This window comes from Molossus molossus, unplaced genomic scaffold (assembly GCF_014108415.1).
Source record: "Molossus molossus isolate mMolMol1 unplaced genomic scaffold, mMolMol1.p scaffold_m16_p_16, whole genome shotgun sequence".
NCBI classification, from domain to species: Eukaryota; Metazoa; Chordata; class Mammalia; order Chiroptera; family Molossidae; genus Molossus; species Molossus molossus.
The window spans coordinates 66,869,111-66,889,631 of NW_023425351.1; positions in this window are offsets into that span (position 1 = coordinate 66,869,111).

Here is a 20,521-nt window from a genome sequence, read left to right on the forward strand (position 1 = left end):
TCAAATGCAAGACAAACGAATAATGCTTATATGTCATTCCTGGGCCGTCAATAAAAATCTTGAAATAATGTAAGTGTATAAAATGTTTGTTTTGTTTTACTGAATTAAAAGATCATCTGTTGCCCTGGCCAGTTTGGCTCAGTGGTTAGAGCGTCAGCCTGCGGTCCGGAGAGACCCGGGTTCGGTTCCTGCTAAGGGCACATACTTCGGTTGCAGTTTGTCCCCGGCCCTGGTTGGTCGTGCGGGTGGCAGCCACTCGATGTGTCCCTTCACGTCGATGTTTCTCTCTCTCTCTCCCTTCCTCTCTCTCCCTCCCACTCTATCTGTACAAAAAAAAAAAAAAAGGAAAAATATCCTCGGGTGAGGATAAAAAAAAAAGATCATCTGTTAATTTGATGCCCAAACTGCCAATGACCAGTAAGATCTCATAAATGCCATTGGCTGGCTGGTTGGCCAGAGCTCAGAAATGGCGGGTCCCATTAAATAGTTTAATAAAGCTGTTATGCAAATTTTGACATAATATAATGTAGCAAAACTCTTCTTTCCATTCTATGACATTAACCAATATATCTTAGGGTGATTACAATACCCAATCTGCTAACTAATTAGGGATTAATTAGTCAGTTGGTGTATTTATGAATGTGTTCCAGTTTCTTAATTACAGGCTTGTGGAGCCCTGGGAAATACCTGTGCCTGTCAACAGGCTGAAAAATATCAGGACATTGGATTACAAAGCAGTGATATTAAAGATTGGACCATAATAATCCTTCATGTCTTAGTTGCATGTCAAAGTATACCTATCTACATTAGCTTACTTGATTTTCACAACATCTCCTGGGATAAGCATATTGAGACTTTTCTTAACCTACCATTAGTGCCTGGAGTGTTGCATGCCCTCAATAAATGTTGACTGAGTGAATCAAATGAATATTAAGTGCTCAATAACTGTTGGGAGGATGGATGGATGGATGGATGGATGGATGGATATAATTTACTCAAGAGAAAAAGGCTAAAGAATTCAATCCACTAGGACTATTGTATCTTCCCAACCTGACTACTACCTTCTTCATGGGGATAGGTTGAACTTTACAACCACTATTTATGCCACCATGCCTTGGTCTCAATATACTGATAATGCTAATGTTATTGCATTTCTATACTCTTTTTCCCAAATAATAATATTTGAATAAAATTGTAAGTTGGAATGCTCTGCTTACCTCTTCCTCAACAATTCTGGAAATATTGGAGCTGCACAACATACTGTGATCCAAAATCATAGAATTAATCCTTAACATTAAACAACACTAACATAATGGCTGATACCATGAAGCTAAAATACCTACTTTTCTTTTCTGTCCTACCAATTTCCTATGAGTGTATTTTAGCTGTATAGTGCAGCTATACTGTTCAACACAGAAAAAAATATTTTCTTTTAGTCTTTCCTGGATTGACTAAAGTTTTGGTATTTTAAGAAAAAGGGGGTCTTTGCACGTTTGAAGGCAAGCGCAGAGGGGAAGTTTGAGGAGTAAACATCTCTGCGTCCATCACAGCCACACCCATTAGTCATTCCAATTACACTTAATGAGGGATTTTGAGGGTGAAATCAAGAACATTGAGGCTGTGGCAAGAGATAAATAAGGGAAGCCCAGGCAAAAGTGAAAGTTTGTTCTTTATCTTTCTTATCCTTTAAAAGTTGGAAATCCTGAATGGGTGCTCACAGATTTCAGTGTGTTCACATCACCCCATGGATGTGGCTTAAAGGGAGATCCAGAGTTATTGCAGCAGGTGACATAAAGCCATGTAACATCTTTCAGCCTCTGTTTCTCCATTTGGAAAACAAGACTTCACCCACTTTTTTGGATTGGCAAAATAATCATAATAAGTCAAAAGCTACATATGAGTCAGAAACACAGTAAAGTGTCAGTGGCAGCGATGTATTATTGCTGATGTTGTGCACCTTCATAGGCTAGGAGGATTATCACATTATGTGCATTTTACAGAAGAAGAGACTGAGGAAAAGTCACTTGAAGAGGAAAAGCGACTCATGCAAGATCACATGTATTGGCGCTCTCTGCAAAAGGAATGAAGTGACCCTTTTTATTACCTATCCTTTCTTATTTTTTCTAGGACAAGTTTTCATGATATAATATTAAGTGGAACAAAACAAAAAACTGGGTATACATTTTAATTTTAACACTCATGCATATACAGGCATAGGTATATATACCTCTATCTCTCTAATTATATGTATCTACCTAGTAAGTGCAAGAACTCATTTAAAACACTTAACACAGTTTCTGGTGCATGTAAAGCACTAAGTAAATCAGCTATCACCTTATTGTTACTATTACTATATAGGCATAGAAAACAGATGAAAAAGAAATATATATAGCAATAAGTTAATCATTTTTCAATAGTCATCAACTATTGATTTATTATTTTTAGTGGTTAATTATTTTTTATGCTTTTCAGCATTTTTTATATTTTTATGATGTGTATGGGTTTTTTTTCATAAAAACATAAAGATGCACATTTGTTTCATAACATACATAAATTACTAAATTATACAGGTAAAACTTGGGATGAGAATAGATAAGATGAAAAACATGCATTTTACTTCGTGGTTAGAACAATACTGTCAGAGAAACCCAGAAAGAAGGGATTGCTAAGAAGTCAGTCTCGGTCAGGAGCTAACAGCAGCTGCCTGGCTATCAGCAGACAATTTATAAAGGGAACATTTGAGCCAATAGCCCCGAAACTGCGTGATCCTACAAATTGTGTTTAGACATTAGGGTAGTCACACTTCAGAGAAGGACCCATTTTATACTCTTCAGGGCCAGTGAAAAATAAAAATACAGGTCCTTGTTCAAAAAATATTAGAAATGTCAAGACAGAGCATTAAACCAAGTGCAGGACCCTTTGGAGAGCACAGTGACACACCATGTGATGGTACAGGTGATACCCCATGACGCTGGCCTTGCCTCAGCGTCTACAGTGTGAAGTCGTGTCTATTCAGGATGAGTTGGGCAACCAGTTGTCTCCTAAAGTTTAAGAGAAAAAAATGCAGCGATTCAGGAGGATTTCAAGAATCTAAAGCATATTCTACCCATCAAAATCCTTCTTTGAGATCGCCTTTATATTACAAGGTAAATCAGAGAAGTCACTTTCCTAAGGGAGAATTCAGGTAAAAAAAAAAAAATGGTGACTAGACTACAGACATTTATGATTTATTCTACACAAAACCCAGTCAGAACGAAAGCAATGGAATGACAAGAAGGACAAGATAAATTGACCACAAGAGGAATCAACAGCATGTCAGCGATTTCAGCTACGTTCTGTAAAAGAATAAGTGGTAGAGTGTTAGTATCTGACTCAGCAGATTAGAGAAAGTTACCACCTGAGTGTCTATCAATGAAAATGCCACTAAGAAGTGAGACAATTTGACCTGTGGCATCCCTGAATCTCAGCATTCGGAAGCACCAGGAAGGATGGAAGCCGGGGCAGTCGGTGCTGGTCTGAAGACAGCAGTATTGATGGACACACTGAATAGAGTGTGGGGGAATTTGTAAGACCCCTCTCCCATGCCAAGAAAGATGAGGGTTTATCACTGAATCAAAAGGATCCCTCTGGATTCAAGACCATCGGACATAACCGGGGACAGGCAAAATGATTTGAGCAGGAAGTTAAATGAAAACCTAAGCACTGAACTGTGAGACTTTAATAGAACATCTGGAAAGACAGGATGGAATATATTGGCTTCTAGAAACAACAACTGGCCATTGAAAAGGAACATTCAGAGAACATTAAAGAGCTCTCAGTAACGTCACAGTCAAAATAAATAATTCAGTAGCAGAGTTGTAAAGTAAAATCAAATGAATTGACAGGACTGTGAAACGAAAGGACAAAGAATAGGAAGTGGAAACATATTTTTTAAAATAGAGGATCTGGCCCTGCCGGTGTGGCTCAGTGGTTGAGTGTTGACCCATGCACCAAGAGGTCACCATTTAGATTCCCAGTCAGGACACATGCCCAGGTTGTGGGCCAGTGGGGGTCATGCAGGAGGCAGCCAATAGATGTATCTCTCTCATTGATGTTTCTCTCTCTCTCTCTCCCTTTTTCTTTCTCTAACATCAATTAAAAAAAAATTTTTTTTTTGAAAAATCAAATAAAATAGAGGGTCTGTGAGAAAGTCTGACACTCCATAAAAATGAGTTTGAAGAAAAAGGAAGAGAAAAGGTGCATAGGAAATCCTTAAAAACTGAAACCAAGGAACATAACGATGCAGAGGGGAAAAGGCAAATCAGATAAGAAGATCAGGAATTAGAATGTTATTGAGTTTCTCTACAGCTATGCTATAAAATAAAAGATGGTTTAGAAATGATCACAATTCTAACTTTTTAACAAATCTACAATGTAGACATTCAAATTGTAGGTCAACTGTGAAAGCAGAGTAAAAATATTTTCACATATGCAAGGTCTCAGAAATTTTACAGGCCATACAACTATTTCGAGAAAGCTACCTGAGGGTGCACTCTAGTTAAACTTTACATGACTGCAAAGAAAGAAAGATGGTAGATTCACAAAACAGGAGATCCCACATGGAAGAAGAATGAAGAGATATCTAAGGAAGGTAGCTGTGTATCGATCCTAAAAGGAAATCATCCACACCGTATTGCAAACACAGGGGGCTTTTGGAAGAGGGACTTAATTCAGCTGTGAGATGACCAAGAACAACCCTACATCTTTTTCTCTGTATTCGCAATGACTGGCACGTAAATGACACTCAAAACTACTGAATTGTACTGTGTATTTATCACTCACAGTCAAATCTCCGTTCGTTACCATGTATTTGACCCCCCCTTTACTTTACCCTCTCCTGTGATGTATTATAGAATTGTACCCTTGAAACCTATATAATTTTATTAACCAATATCACCCTGAGAAATTTAATACTTTTAAAAATTTTTAATAAAATACTGAATTGACTAATTATAATTACTATAAATTCATTCCATGAGTAAAATTTGTGCTAAACATAATTTATGATACATATAGGAAAATGTTCATGAGATAATTCTATGAGGAGCAATGGGAGATGTTACAGGCTTCTCTGGACTAACGAAACACAGTATTTCAACACTTGAAGCACTAAAGATGACCATGCATAAGCACATATAAAATTTATCATAGTCATGTCATTGGTCAAATTGGAGTACAGTGGCTTTCGTAATTATCCAGAAAGCTGCATGGAAGAGGCAGGCCTTAGCCTAAGGTTTATGAGATTGGAAGGGTAGCTGGGGGCTTAGCAAAGCCAAGCCTGAAGTCAGGCATATGGTGCAAGCAAGTACATTAAAATATCTCTCAAATTCTCAAACAGACCTAGGAAACTGCATTTTGTTTTTTAATAAAATATGTCAAACATAGAGGAAAAGCCTAAAGAAAAGCAACACATATTCTTATAGCCCAGTATAGTACATTTTAACATTTGCCTATATTTGCTTTGGAATTACAATGCAAACTTGAACATTATCAACACAGATTGATCCTATGACTCTCCCAAAGCCAATCTGATGAGCCTCCTTTTCTCCAGGTTAGTATCTTGTGAGGTTAGGTTCTATCTCCGAGTCTATAGTTGTATATGTCTACAACATTTGTTAAGTGTTCATTTTTAAAACTTAGAGAACTTCTTTGAGTTAAAAAAATCATTGATGGCATCATACTGATTTGATCCTTCTGTAGCTCGTGTCCTTTGCTCAGTGATGTTTCCCAGACTTTCCATGTTGATGCACATCATTCCAGTTCATCCATTCTTCAGAGCTCTCTGGTGTTTATTTCACAATGTTACAAATGCTTTATTTGTTCTCTTGATAACAAATATTAAGGTTGTATTTGTTCTCTTGATAACAAATATTAAGGTTTTTCCGAGTTCGGTTAGTCTGTTTTTGCATCAATAAATAATAGTGCCAGGAACATTCTTGTATATATGTGACAGGTGAATTCTTAAAATTATAATTGTTGAATTAGAAACTATGCTTATCCTCAAACTTACCAGACACTGAGAAATTGCAATCCAAACGGTAACGCTGAATAACGTGTCCGCGAGTGGGCACGAGTTCATGCTCGCATCACATCAATGCCAACAATGATATTACCAGACATTTTATTTTTGCCTATGGAATGGGTCCAATATCTCATTTCTCCTTATGAAGATAAAAAATATTTTCATGTATGTATTGGTCATTCTAGTTTCCTCTTCTGCAAACAAATGGATCAAACAAATGGATCATATTCTCCACTGTTGTTGTTGTTTTTTTTCCTTTTTCTTGTAATTTTATATTGAACAAAAATCCTATATTATATGTATAATAACTTAGAATTTGTTGCCTACCTTTTTACTTTTTTAAAGTATCTTTTCTTTTCTTAGAACTTTTTAAAACTTTCTATTCTTTTCTAGTAATTTCTCCCAGGCAAAGTAAATCTGACCATCTGAAACAGTTTCTGGGGAAAGACAGGAAAGGAGCAAGGAACTAGCAAACCCTGAGCCCCAGCACAACGGCAGATTCTCAGGAACATCTCGTCAGGTTCCCTACGGAGAGCCTGAGATGAGTATTCTTAAGGTAATGACTTTCTGAGGGAGTGCTCTCAGGACAGGCGGGGGAAAGCCAACGATAGAGTTTGGCCCTGGCTGGTTTGGCTCAGTGGTTAGAGTGTCGGCCCACGGACCAGAGAGTCTCAGTTTCAATTTTAGTCAAGGGCATGTACCTTGCTTGCAGTTCGGTCCCAGGCCCTGGTCGGGGTCATGCGGGAGGCAACCAGTTGATGTGTCTCTCTCACATCTCTCTCTCTCTCTCTCTCTCTCTCTCCCTCTCTCTCTCTTCCTCCCACTCTATCTGAAGATAAATGGAAAAATACCCTTGGATGAGGATTTTAAAAAAATGTTTTTAAAGATATGAGTTCAGCGGAGGTATGGCCCCTTCTTGACCCCAAGGGGTGCCTTGGAATATGAATGATACCAGAGTGCTCCCCTTAGCACAAGCGGCTCTTTGAACCCCCGAAGCACTTAGCAGTTAGCTGTAGGCCACTGCAAACCTCGGGAAGACAGAAGAGCACCCCAGAACCTTCCAGGCCGGCAGTCCCATCAGCAGAGTGCGCAGGGATGCGGTCATGAACTGTTAGCTGTCACAAGTCACCGGAGCTGAAGGGCAGCAACCTGCTCGCCCCGTACAGCGGAGCATCGCAGGGCACCAAGCAGTATCTGCCGCACACGAGTTACGTCGTTTCATCTTACCCGGACCAGAGAGCACGGGTCGTATTATCTGCACGTTCGACCAAGGTGAATGGAGTCTGAGTCACGCTGATGGACTTGCTCAAGGACCACACTAATATCAGAGAAGCCCAAATGCAACGTAGGTTTTTCTGACTCCAGGCTGTGTGTCCCGTGAATTTAGAATGGCAGCTCCCCTTTAAAGGTGTCTGTTCAATACCTCACCAGTTAACAACCAACCAAGCCAGGGAAGCCTTCTCTCTGCCCAGTGGAGGCTGAGGTGGCCCGAGTTTGTCACCAGGAGAGGACCTGCGGCGAGAACAGTGTTCCAGAGCTGGTGAGTGGGAGACGCCCCACCAGGCTCACTTGCATCGAGCACCCCATTTGCACCACAGCGTGTCTCTCCCTGGAAAATGGCAAAAGAGGTCACCTCCCTACAAACATTCCAGTACCTGAAGGAATCCAGGCTCCCTTTAAGGAAATAGGTTGTGGGGAAATAAATCAGTTCCACATCGCGATGTTAGGGAAACACTCGGACTGCATGTGTGCTTCTTTGTCTAGTACTGGAAAGGCAGGACCGGGGAGAAACAGCACCGCTCTCCTTATAAATGAAAGGTTAATGGAGCTGAGGTTTTACCCTGTCACCTTGCTGCAAAGGGAACTTGTCACAGAAGCTGGAACACATATTGTTACAGAGAAGGTCTGCACGGTTCAGTGAGAAACTGTTCATCTTTGTGCTTAATATCACGACGACTCGAAGATGCCACCATCATGCCACCGTGATTCCACTCCCTGCTCCCGGCCAGGCTCCGTGTTGGGTCCTTTCACACGTGCGTCATCTCATTGACTAGAGCAAACAACCCAGCAGCCTTCGAGTGTTGTCAGTTGCTTTTCCCCGGGAAGATCCGCTCATGAGCCAGACTGTCATTTGTAAAAGCAACAGACAAAAGGTTTGCCAGATGGCTTGGGGATCTGAGACAGTAGGAAACGTTTTACACGGTGTGTTCTGTTGGGTTACTGGTGACTCAGGCACGAAGGCGAGGTGACTGAGAAGACAGTACTTGCAGGGTTGCTGTGAATTTCATTTGTTCACTGCAAACCATGTCCCCAAAACACTGTGAGGACCGTGCAAATATGAGTTAGCTTGCTTCTCTAAATGACACGTTGCTCCCTGAACACCAGGGGAAGATGCTGTGGAGGTTGTCTGGTGTTTATAAAGATGTTCCCATGTAAACCCACATGCCACCGTGATCAGTATTCAGAACACCAATCAAACACTGCAAAGTTAAGTGGTGGTACAATTAAAATGGAGCTACGGGATGGAAAGCCATCTCCACCCGGGTACAATTACACTCATTTTTATGTCCGTCTCTTGTTTTAGTGCTTTTTATGTGCCCCTGAATAAATGAATTACACAAGATTCATTACCACTGAGATGAATATCAGCTTTCTCCAAAACTGGCTAGTTTCACAGAGATGGTGCAGTGGCCAATGAAATAAAAGAATGAGTTTGAAAATCATGTATCTGGAGGTATCACACTGAAGAAACCTATAAGTAAAAATTGCTGCATGTATAGCAGATCCATAAAAATCCAGGCTTGCAAGGAAGATGTTGAATGAAATTGGACACATCCATTGTTTAGACAGTTCAGCTGTTGTTGTTGTTGTTGTTGTTTTATTTCTGACACCCCCAGGAACACCTCTGTCTAGGGATTTTCATCACTGGGTCCCCTTGCTATCCACTGAGAAGCACATATATTAAGTAACACTTTATAATCGACCATTATTGGTCCAGTGGATCCAGACCCCTTCACTGTCTCAGTCTATACCTGGGGACACAGGGGGACCAGAATACATCTTTATTTCTTTATTCCTTCATTCTGTGCTGGGCAGAGAGGGTGGCCTCCGCCACATACTACCATCAAGTTATCTAATAGTCCGGGCATCAATGTCTTGATCTGTCAAAGGTGGTGATTCTTATGGATTCTTCACTCATAGGGTTATTATGAGGGATAAATACGACAATCTATATACACTCATGAATGCAATGTCTGCTATATAATGACCCCATGGTATAAACCATCATTATTATTCATTCATTCAACAGACACTTTTCGAGCATCTACCGTGTGTCAGGCACTGGGTGTAGAGTGCTGAGGATACTGAGAGAGACCACATCTCTGACCTCAGAGGACTCACCGGATCCCAGCTCTTACTTTCTGTTCCTGCCTCTCAGAAATGATGGACAACAGAAAAGCAAGGGCTAATAGTTCATGGGTGAGTTTCATATCAAATAAACTGATGGCGAAGTACATGTGCATGTTAATATACTATTAATAGTAGTCATAATTATAATACCTTCCTTTTCAAGAGCACTCATGAAAAAAGTCTGTGACAATTTTTTCTTTTGCTTTAATTATATCAGTGCTTCTTTCATGATGGTTATTTTTCCTATCATCATAATTTTACTTTTCTCTTCAAATTAGTTATCTAGAATTATGAAATGGTTTATCTCTCTATCCACCGATCTATCTATTAATTCCATATTTAATTCTATACTTCTGGCAAGGAGTTGCTTGAAGTAGCTTACAATAGCAATCAACCTGAAAACTTTCAAAGACAAAAATGTGTGTGTGCATGTGTGTGTGTTAGAGAAAAATTCGTATTCAGAGAATTAAGAAAGATACAATAGCTGTGTGCAATACTCAGTTCTAATATTCCTAGAAGCCAAGAGAAGGAAAAAAATACAAGATGAATCATATGACCCATTGTCCAGAATTAACACACTTATGATTCATTGGGGGAAACAATCTCTTTTCTGTTGCTGCTTATTTTATGGCCCTAAGCCCTGAGAATAATTTATCAAAGGGGGTGAGGAGGTTTGGAGTGACAGGAAATGCAATCTTCCACAGTGACGCCTCCTCCACTCCATAAAAGGCAACCCCCGAGTGTCCATGCTGAATCCGCCCTGTTGTTCTGACAAATCAATCCACTAGGAGTCTGAGGGACATATAGTAGGTGGCCTGAATTAGAGAGACAGAGAGAGAGAGAGAGAGAGAGAGAGAGAGAGAGAGAGAGACAGAGACAGAGACAGAGACAGAGACAGAGACAGAGAGAGAAATTGCCCAGAAAATCTCAAGGAGAAAAGCATCAATTGCTCCCTCACTGTTTCTCCCACGTCAACATCTTAGCCATGTTTATAACAGGAGCAAGTGGCAGTCAAACCAGGACTGATTTGGGGAAGACTTAAGCACGGTTCTTCCATGTGATCGTTGTAAGAGCAAGGATCTACTCTCCATAGGCCAAGTGTGCACAGGGCAAGGTGACGATACGACGAGGGACACTGGTCTCCGGCACGATGTCCAGAGCTCTGCACACATCACCTTTCACTCAGTTCTCACTACATCTTTTTTGTAGTTGACGTGATTATTATTTTCATTTAGAATATTTTACAAATACATCTTGTCTTTGTTGTTGATACAATCCTTATTATCAACCCACTGCAAGGAAAGTAAGGAAAGTAAGCAAAGGGAATGTTAATAGCTTCCTAGTGCTATATTGCTCATCTGTGGCGGAGCTGTGGTCACCCTGCACCCAGATTCCAATGTTGATACTGTCTTTCTAGCCTTAAACTTTGTCCAGGGTTTTATGGTGAATGTTTAAAAAACAAATAGTTTTGAAAGCATAGCTTTCGTGAGACCGCACGGGCACAAAGGTAAGTACAGGCGTGGAAAACTTGACTTCAAGCTGTGTGATCTTGAGTTTGCTAATTAACCTCTCTGAGCATCATTTTCTGGCTCCATAAGGTGGAAAACGTTATAACTAGTTTCCAATGATGTAATGAAGGTCAGGAATAATGTCCACAGAGCGCCTGGAGTTGAGTGGACACGTAATAAATGAGAGCAGCTGGCCCTAAGATTATCCTGGTCCTCACGTGGAAGGGGCATTATTTTCCTCAGAAAGCAGCAATGGATCTACTTAATGATGCACAGAAATGTAAGGAGGCAGGTAAAACATCCGAAGTGAAGAGAAAAGCAAGAGTGGGAAGAAAATAAAGAGGACATATATCAAACATCAGATGTGAGTTAAAGAATTACTTATAGGTTCCATCTAACCATTCCAACAACTTGATACAGAAGATACAACGATTTCCCCCCAGAAAAGTAAAGTATTAGATTGAGCATATGGTAAGTGGCGGATCCGAAACCTAAGTGCAGGTGCCTTGACCCCTGTCCCACTGCCCTGAGCCATCCCATGTGGCATCTCAGCTAATCAGGAAATCAGCTCACAGGTGCATCGATGCATTTTCCATGTTTTTCAAATATCACTAGAGATACTTGAGAACTAGATTTTCCCCTTGTCTCCTCCACCGACTAGATAGACAACCACAGTCCTTCTCTTGGTCTTCGCTCCCCCATTTCTAAGATTTAGCAGCGAGTCTACATGATTTCTAAACCCTTTTCAGCTCTAACGTTTTATAATGAATCTTCCCCCAAAGCACTCTGCTGGTAATGCACAGCAAAGGCATAGCCCATACGCACGGGGGCCACCCCATTTATATGAGATTCCACATTCCTGCAGGGATACGTAATGTCTGTTGCCCTTCATCCGACTCCATTCTCCAATGTTTGTTTACAGTCATCGGAGCACGCACAGCTATTTTTAAACCTGGCTTTTCATGTAAGAAGGTCCAAACTCAAACTGAATTTGATTTGTTGGAGAATTTAAATCCTCGGGATTATGGCAGGGAAAAAGCGAAATGTAAGTCACTGTAATTACCCTTTGACCCTCCTCTCCCCAATCCCACCCCCATAATTCCACTAACAAAGACGCCATTGGTTAAGCTGACTGTATCCAGGGCAGAAAAGCCTTTACATTGGCGACTGATGACCTAAGGGCTTGGGGCTGTTTACTTTATATTTCTGTCCGAAACAACAGGAAGTAATGTTTTAGGAGGCAGCTGGCTCGGGAGGCAGCAAATCCAGGGATTTTCACAGCTGGCTGAAGGGAAACATCTCATCGTCTTATTCAGCTGGGTTTTTATCTGCCACACTCGCTTCTAAAGAATACAGGCTTTGAAGTCAGACAGATGCCAGTCCACTACTTACTAGCAGAGCAGTCTGGCAGAGAGCCTGGCACCAAGTGGAAATATCACAAAAACGTCTTCCTGCTCCCTTCTGTTACCAACATGGGTTTTGTTCTGCTTTGTTTTTAACGGAGGGCCCATCTGCAGACCCCAGTACAGAACATACGGTCCCTGGGAACTGGGATCGCTCGCTTGTCTCTCTTGGTTGCCTCCCTATTGCAAGAGTCTGGAAGAGTGTCTCACGCATAGTAGTTTCAATAAATGTTAGATGCCTTACTGAGCATTTACATTCCTGGAGCACTTTATAAAAAGATTAGACGTGTTGCAGAGTCGTGGCGTTAGCTGGGGAGAGACTGCTAATGGGCATAGATAAGGTGTCTTTGAGAGGCTGAGAATGTTCTAAAGCTGATTGTGATGATTCACACCCTGAGTATACCAAATAGCACGGGGTTGTGTGTTTAAAATATGTGAATTATATGGAATGTGAATTCTATCTCTATAAAGTTATTTTTAAGAGAACTTTTTGTAACTCCTCCAAAATTCACATGCTCGTGCACACCCTTATTTAGACTGGAAATTGACACCAGTGATCTGAATAAATTGTGCAGCAGCTGGTAACTAAATGAACTGGGAGAAGAGGGTTAGGAATGAGGAGAAGGAATTCGGGGTCCCATGCAGGAAAGAGAGGCCCTGATGTCCCATCCTAATGAAGACATGCTCTTTCCCGCCCTGCACAGAGACTCTTATCAAGACCAGCCTCCAGAAGATAACACACGTGGGTGGAACAGCCAGGCACGAGAATTCCAAGTCTCTGCCTGACATACTGACGTATTCCAAATGGTACCATGACAAGCTGTCGGACGAAATGCTCTTGGCTTCCACACCCATGAGCTTTCAGGATTGCCAGGAACTCCTGAGTCCTGGCCGCCGGATCGAGTCTCCGTATCAGAAACCACATACTCTGCATGCGGCGCACACTCTGCAGGCATATTTTTAAATGATTCACTCATATACTCAGCAAATATTTACTTACCGGACACTGGGCTAATTGCTGGGTAAAGATCAAACTTAGTACTGAAGATTAACACTTACTGAGCATGCTATGTGCTTCATAGGATTGATAACTATCCTAACAACCATTTATGGCAAAGACAAATATCATTAATTCCATTGAACAGACGAGAAAACTGAGGCACAGAAAGGTTGAGCAACTTGATTAAGGTCACACTACCTGGAAGTGACGTTATACTGAGGCACGTTGGCTCCCAAGTCTGTGCGGTGAACCCCTATGCCCACGGCCTTCCACATCGAAGATGAGACATGCCCAACGCAGGGGCGAACGCCTAGTTGTAACACAGCATAATGAATTGTAGCGCAACCCCATCTGAGAGACGAACAAGGTCCAGTCAGAAGGAACACAGTGTTCACATCCTAACAAAATCTCAGGATTTTAGAAATGACTGTCTCCAACAGTCTTGTCTTTCAGATCAGGAAAATGAGGTCTCCAGAGAGGAAATGACTTTCTCAGGTTTTCACCACTAGTGGTCCTGGAACTTAATCCCTCATCTCTAGGGTCCCAGTATGATACTCTTTCATTCATTTACTCAAACACATCTGTGCCAGGCACTGAGTTCTCTTTAACCCATCCCATTGCCATATAACACCGAGATGTTATTTTCAGCAAGATTTTAAAAATACATAAATTCATTATTTAGTTGTGCAAGGATCATATCATCCAATGGCAACTTTGAGTCACTCGTATGAAGCACAGATGTGAGGAAAAGAGGGACAAAAAAGGGACAAGCAAACAAACCAGTGCTCAGTTGAACTACATCCGGAACTAATGGATTGCCACCGTTCAAGTAGTCTTCCTAAGAATCCTATTGGATGTTTGTACTTTGCCATTTTTTAATGATGAAACAAGCTCAAGAAAACTAAATTTTGGGTTAACTTTTGCACAGTTACAAGTCTAATAAGTAAGGGGAAACATCTACATTTGACCTCTGCTTCTACTGACTCAAGCTCAAATTCTGTTCACTCCCATGCTGATGTCCAAGCTCAGAAACTGAGGAAGCCAGATATCTCTGAACGGTGTGCATTCTTTGCATCTGAAACATTAATCATTAGACAATTGTAACCGTGGTCAGAGTTCCATAAAGGCAGTAGGGTAGATGAAATGACCTTTCTTCCTCCCAGAACTACTTGTTCACAAATATAAAATGTCATCTTGAAATTCTCTCTCTTTCTCTCTCTCTCTCTCTCTCTTTCTTAAACATTCAGCTTTAAAATGTCTTCTTTAGAACAGCCAGCTGCCCTGGAGACTTGAAAGCAGATGACCTGGCCAAGAGATCTTATCAACTGATTTTTAATGAAAGTTTCTTTCTGAATGCCAAGTATAGGAAGTGAATCAAAAACGGGCATTTCCAAATGTTAAAGAAAGCCACAGATACCCTGAGGCACTTAGATTACTCAATCAGCCCTTCTTTTGTCCATGCCAAAGGTCATCCTGAGAAGGCACCTGATGACAGACATTATTTTGCAGTGGCTCGAGGCTCTCTGCAGACACTTATGTTCTTTTCCTCCTTTCCACCGAATTTTCCTCAGTCAGTGGCCAATGTATTTCTGCTTATATCATATGCAAAGATGGCAAACATATTCTCTCCATAATTTTTGAGCAGTAATGTTCCAATTAAGACTTGCAGCGGAACAGTTATTTTGGTTTAATCCGGGTATCATTTAGCTCCGTGGTCCCAAGCTTGTCTGCACATGGGAATCACTGGAGAGCTTCAAAACGTATCCCTGCCTGGGTCTATCTCATCCCCACAGATTGGGACGGAAAGAGTCTAGGGGTGGTCTTGGCTTTCACATTTTTTAAAGATCCCTGGGTGGTTCTAATGTGCAGATGAGTTTGGGAACTCCATTAAGTATTGGTCTCATCATTAGTTAATTAACCAACTCTACGGGGAGGGTAAGCTAGCCTTCCCTTTCCAAGCTAGACTTGCTTCTCCCATCGCTCCCAATGCTTAATGCAGAAAAAGAGAGCCAATAAGCCATTCCTGAGCTGGCCACCCTTTGAGTCCAGCGCAACCGGTGCATTGATCTTTGGGGATTATGCCGAGGGAGGCCGTATGAACAATAGCATCCTAGCACAGTGAGAGGTTGGAGAAAGAATTGATCCTCCAGCTTTGTGTCCCACAGCACCTCAGGTTCAAAAGGAACCCATGGGGCAAGAGGCCAGAGGAGTTCCAGTAGGGCCTTGGGTGAGGGGCTGTGGGGTTGCACCATGGGAAGTTGGTAGGAGCCCATACAGAGCTGGTTGCCACTACTGTGGCTTTGTTCAAATTAGTGATCAAATATTTTGAAACAGGCAAAATTGAGAGACTCAAGTGGTCCTTTCAGAGGGATAAGACCTGGTAAGAACGTTTGGCTAATGGACCCAGTGATTCTCAGAGCCGTTGGTTGGTATGCAATTGGAGTTCTGTGTGACGAATGTTAAAACTGGAGCCCTCGGGCTGCATCTCTTTTAGGCTGCCTTTCTCAGACCTAGGACAGATCTCAGATCTCAGGCCACTGACAGGGTTGATGCGTTCTTCTTTTTTCTCTCTTCCATTCATCCCATCTGGCCAGACGGATGCTTGGACTTGTCTTCTTGGGGCCTGCACCTTCCCTTCCTCTGTGGACATAAATTAATGTCCTGGTCTTCACGTTGGAATTTAGTCTGAGTGATAGTGTGTGGGTGACAATAGAAGTAATAGGTTCCACGGGGACCTCAGTTCTAAGTCACCTACTTCATTCCAGCTTTGGCCAGAAGAACCCTCTGAAGAGGGCAATCAAATACATGTCCAGCTTTTGTCAGTAATATTTCAATACTATGTGCTCCTTAAGTAGAATCACACAGGTGAAATGGTGATTGGTTGGCAGGATTTGGAAATAGTTGGGTCATTGACTAACAAGACTAAAATCTCACCCTTACACTTTACTACAAACATATGATAGTATCTATTGTGTTTCCAGGGATTGTGCTGGATGCCAGTGATTTAATAAGAACCAGGCAGAGTTCTTGTCTTTAATAAAATTAGAAAGTAAGGGAGAAGAGAGACATGTAAATAGATAATCAAAACATGGAGTCTGCTCGTCCTGTTCAAAGGGATTTTGAGGTTTGGAGGAAACACAGAAAGGGTTTCAGTTTCCCTGGGAGAGCCAGAGATAGTATCACAGATCCAACATTTAAACTGAGTCATCAGAGTTGAGTTCTAATAATAGTGACATTTGTAGAACATTCTTGAAAATATAAAGTACTTCCAGATCATCCTCTTAGAATGTAAGCTTCATAAAAGCAAAAACTTGCCTGTCGTATTCACCACTGTATTCCCAAAGTAGCCGTGGAACACTGTCTCTATTATCAGTTTTGATTCCAACATCCTCCCAGGCTGTGGGGAGAAGGTAGAAGAACTGTGTTCCAGAGAGAAAACAATACACAGAGACAACAAATTCTCAGTCCACAACCACACAGAGTTTTGACCTGAAGACATGCCCAAGAAAAGAATCTCAGTAAACTCTGCCAGTGTCCAGGTGGGACACACGAAGGGAAACGGGCAACAGTCCGCCCTACATAATTCCTCACAGTGTCACATCAAATGAGTTCACCATAGCTTAGGGTCTGGTCCACATTTTTGTAGATATTTGAAAAAAAAAAAGAGAGAGAGGGAGAAACTCCATTACTGAAAGCTGTGCTCTTTCTGAACTTGTGAGACTGCTAGAATGACAACTGATAAATTCATAATGAAAAATTATCATTATATAAACTCATATTCACATTTTCATGACCAGCCTGTCCTACCATTGCCAATTTATAAATAATTGTCATGGTGACCAGAACATTCATGTCCTCATCATAAGACTATTTAATCTCTGTATAAGAGAGAAATCAGAATCAGCAAACAGCTTCATAAGCACAGAATCAGATTTTTTTTTTTTTTTATCCTCACCCGAGGACATTTTTCCATTTTTTGTTCAGATAGAGTGGGAGGGAGAGAGAGGAACAGAGATATAGAGAGAAACATCAACGTGAAAGGGACACATTGAGTGGCTGCCACCCACATGACCAACCAGGGCCGGGGACAAACTGCAACCGAGGTACATGCCCTTAGCGGGAACCGAACCCGGGTCCCTCTGGACCGCAGGCTGACGCTCCAACCGCTGAGCCAAACTGGCCAGGGCAGAATCAGATTTTTTAAAAGTTAAGGCATGGAATGCCTAATGGAACTTGGTTAAGATAACCTAATACATTCTCCTATCAGGACAGATGTACCAGGGGAACCAGAATATACAATATCAATCATTTGCCGTATTACCAATGGCTTCATATAAGAAACCAGAATAATCAAAGACCATTAGCAAAACTGCTCTCTCCTGGGCTACTTCCTCTTTGTTCCCAACTGCCATTCAAACAAATGGCAATCATGCCTTACAAGTCTGGAGGTCACTATATTGATTCAAGATGACTGTGACAGCATTCTTTGAGATCCTCCTGTGTACTACCTATTTGCATTATCTCATTTATTCCTCTCAATTTTGTGAGATATTTTTTGCAGGTCTTAGGTTAAGGGACTTGCTCCAATGACTACAGCATTAGAGGATGATTCTGAGTGCCTTCAAGTTCACTGAAGACTTCCACTGATATACATTTCCTATACCATCTGCTTGAGTAGAAAAAAAACATGCATGGTTGACCAGATCACTAAAAACCCTACGAAGCTGAGATTGAATGGATCAGAAAGGTCGTGTGGAAGGGGATCTAAGAATGACATCACTGTGGGCCAAGGGGCCCAAAGACTGGGAGGGGGTGATGTTGAGTTGGGAAGCATATCTTGTCCTCACATGTTAGAGCATAAACTATAAATAAACACAGAGTGTATGAGCCGCACTTCCTTCTTCCCAGAAGCACAGTAGAACTTTCTGCATTAAAGCCCAGATACAATCTCAGTATCTTTCCAAACACAGCATAACATAGCCATTCACAGTCAGCCACATTTGGTAAACCAAAGAAAATCTATATTCACCATCTCAGAGTTGGAGGCTAAAAAGTTTCTTTGGTCTCTCTGCGGGAAGAAAAAATGACAAATTAAATAGAATTGGGTAAACTTATTGTCTGATGAAATTCATGAGACCCCAATTTAAGCTTTAAATTATATATAAATAATATATATATATTTGACTATAAACTATCCAGAGGTAGTCAAGTAATTCCAAAATCATTGCATGATGATCTTTGCAAACAGCAGGCTCACCATCCTCACAGCTGATGCTCCAACTTTGAATAAAGTTGACGTCATTCCCTAAACAGGACAGACAGCTTTGAATAGTACTGTTAGTGAAGGACATCTGCAAACCTGTTTAGGGTTCTTTTTATTTATTTTTTTTAAGGGAGGGGGGATGGGGATTCAGCCTCCAGAAGAACAATAGTTCTTGAGCAAAATGGAAAGGAGACATTGTTGCTAAATCATGTGTCTACCACACCACCTATCCCAGAAGGAGAAAGGAAGTCCAACAGAGGAACTGAGCCAGCTCATTTGACCCACTGGCTGCCTCAACTCAGAACCCAGGGAAGAAGAAGTAAGGTCTCGGTCTCATTTAGTTCTTCCGTTTTGAGGCATGAAAAACTCAATGGAGTCGTGACTGTCTATTCATTCATTCAACATCCAACAAAGATGCATGGCTCTCTCCATGCATCTGTTCAACCACACATTGAGCAATTTAGTAATTCATTATTTAGCAAGCATCTGCCAAGAGACTACACTTTTCCGGGCTAGCAACTGAGGATCTGAAGAGGTAGGAAAAATTATCTCTACCCTCCAGAAGCCCACTGTACAGGTGAGTAGATGACGTCTGAAAAAAATACAAATCACAACTGAACAAATGGTTGCAATATAGCCTGGGAAGTCTGATGGTAGGATTATGCAAAATGCATCACAGGGGCCACAAATGGAAGAGCCCCCAGCCAGCTCTGTGACTTGCCAAAGGCACCTTCTGTGTATGAGACATTGTTCAAGGCATCCAAGCTTCCCCAAACTCAATGGAGTCGTGACTCTGTCTATTCATTCATTCATTCATCCATATAACATTTGATTTCCAAGTTCTGGGATCTTCGTGGAAATCCCCTGGCCTCTGGTTCTACGTGGATTCCGACTTCTGCATCCCGCCTCTCCCCACAGCTCAGTCCATCTGATGCCAACCCCATCCATTGCTCTGCTCAGCCCCCATGTCACTGGCAGGATTGACTCAGGAAAGGTTAGAAATTTAAAGCTGAAATTAAAGAGGCAAGATGCTCATTATTTATGTTTCATGACTGTGTTTCTGGAAAACCCAAAAGAACCAACTGAATTACTGCTGGAGTCAGTAGGGGAACACTGGAGATGGCTGAGGACTCTATGATGATAGGGATTTGTCTCTCTTGGTCACTGCTGTATCCCAGCACTCAGAACAATGCCCGGGTCAGAGTAGATGTAGGAACTCTATCGTCAATGAATGAATTCATTTAAAATGCTTAATAATCATCTATGACATAGTAAGTTCTTAACAAGTATTAGCCAGTATTGGTGCTTGTCAGAGAAATTCAGCCCTATAAAACTGACGGCACAGATGCTACCACACTAGCTGTCACAACCAGCCAGAGGAAGCTGCTTTGAAACCCTGCCGCTGACATGCTCCAGGGCATGGGTTCAGGGAACTGTGGTCCTAGGCCCTTTCCTGGAATCGCTCTATTAAAAGACTACCCAGTCAGCATCACCGCTGACCCCCATTTCCTCCCTGGCAATGCTTGAAGTCTTTTTTAGATGTCAGGCCTCCCTGACTTCTCGTTTCTCATCAATTTGTCATGTTCCAAGTTCTTACCCCATTACGAAGAGTGACCAGGACACTGATACCACTGGCCCCTGCCTTTCCTGCCTGCTTGGCCACAGAGAAAGTTGACAGTGTCTTCCCATCTTGGACACTGTCAGAGAACTGGCTGGGTCCAAAGAAGTTACTCAGGTGTTTCTTCAGAATGAATGTCTGTTTCTTTATTGTTAGGTCAATCACAGGCTTACGATGAACCTGCCGTTGTACTGCAAATGACACACATTTCTGAATGTATTCCTGACGACAATCTGTAGGGGGGACCCTGGTTACAG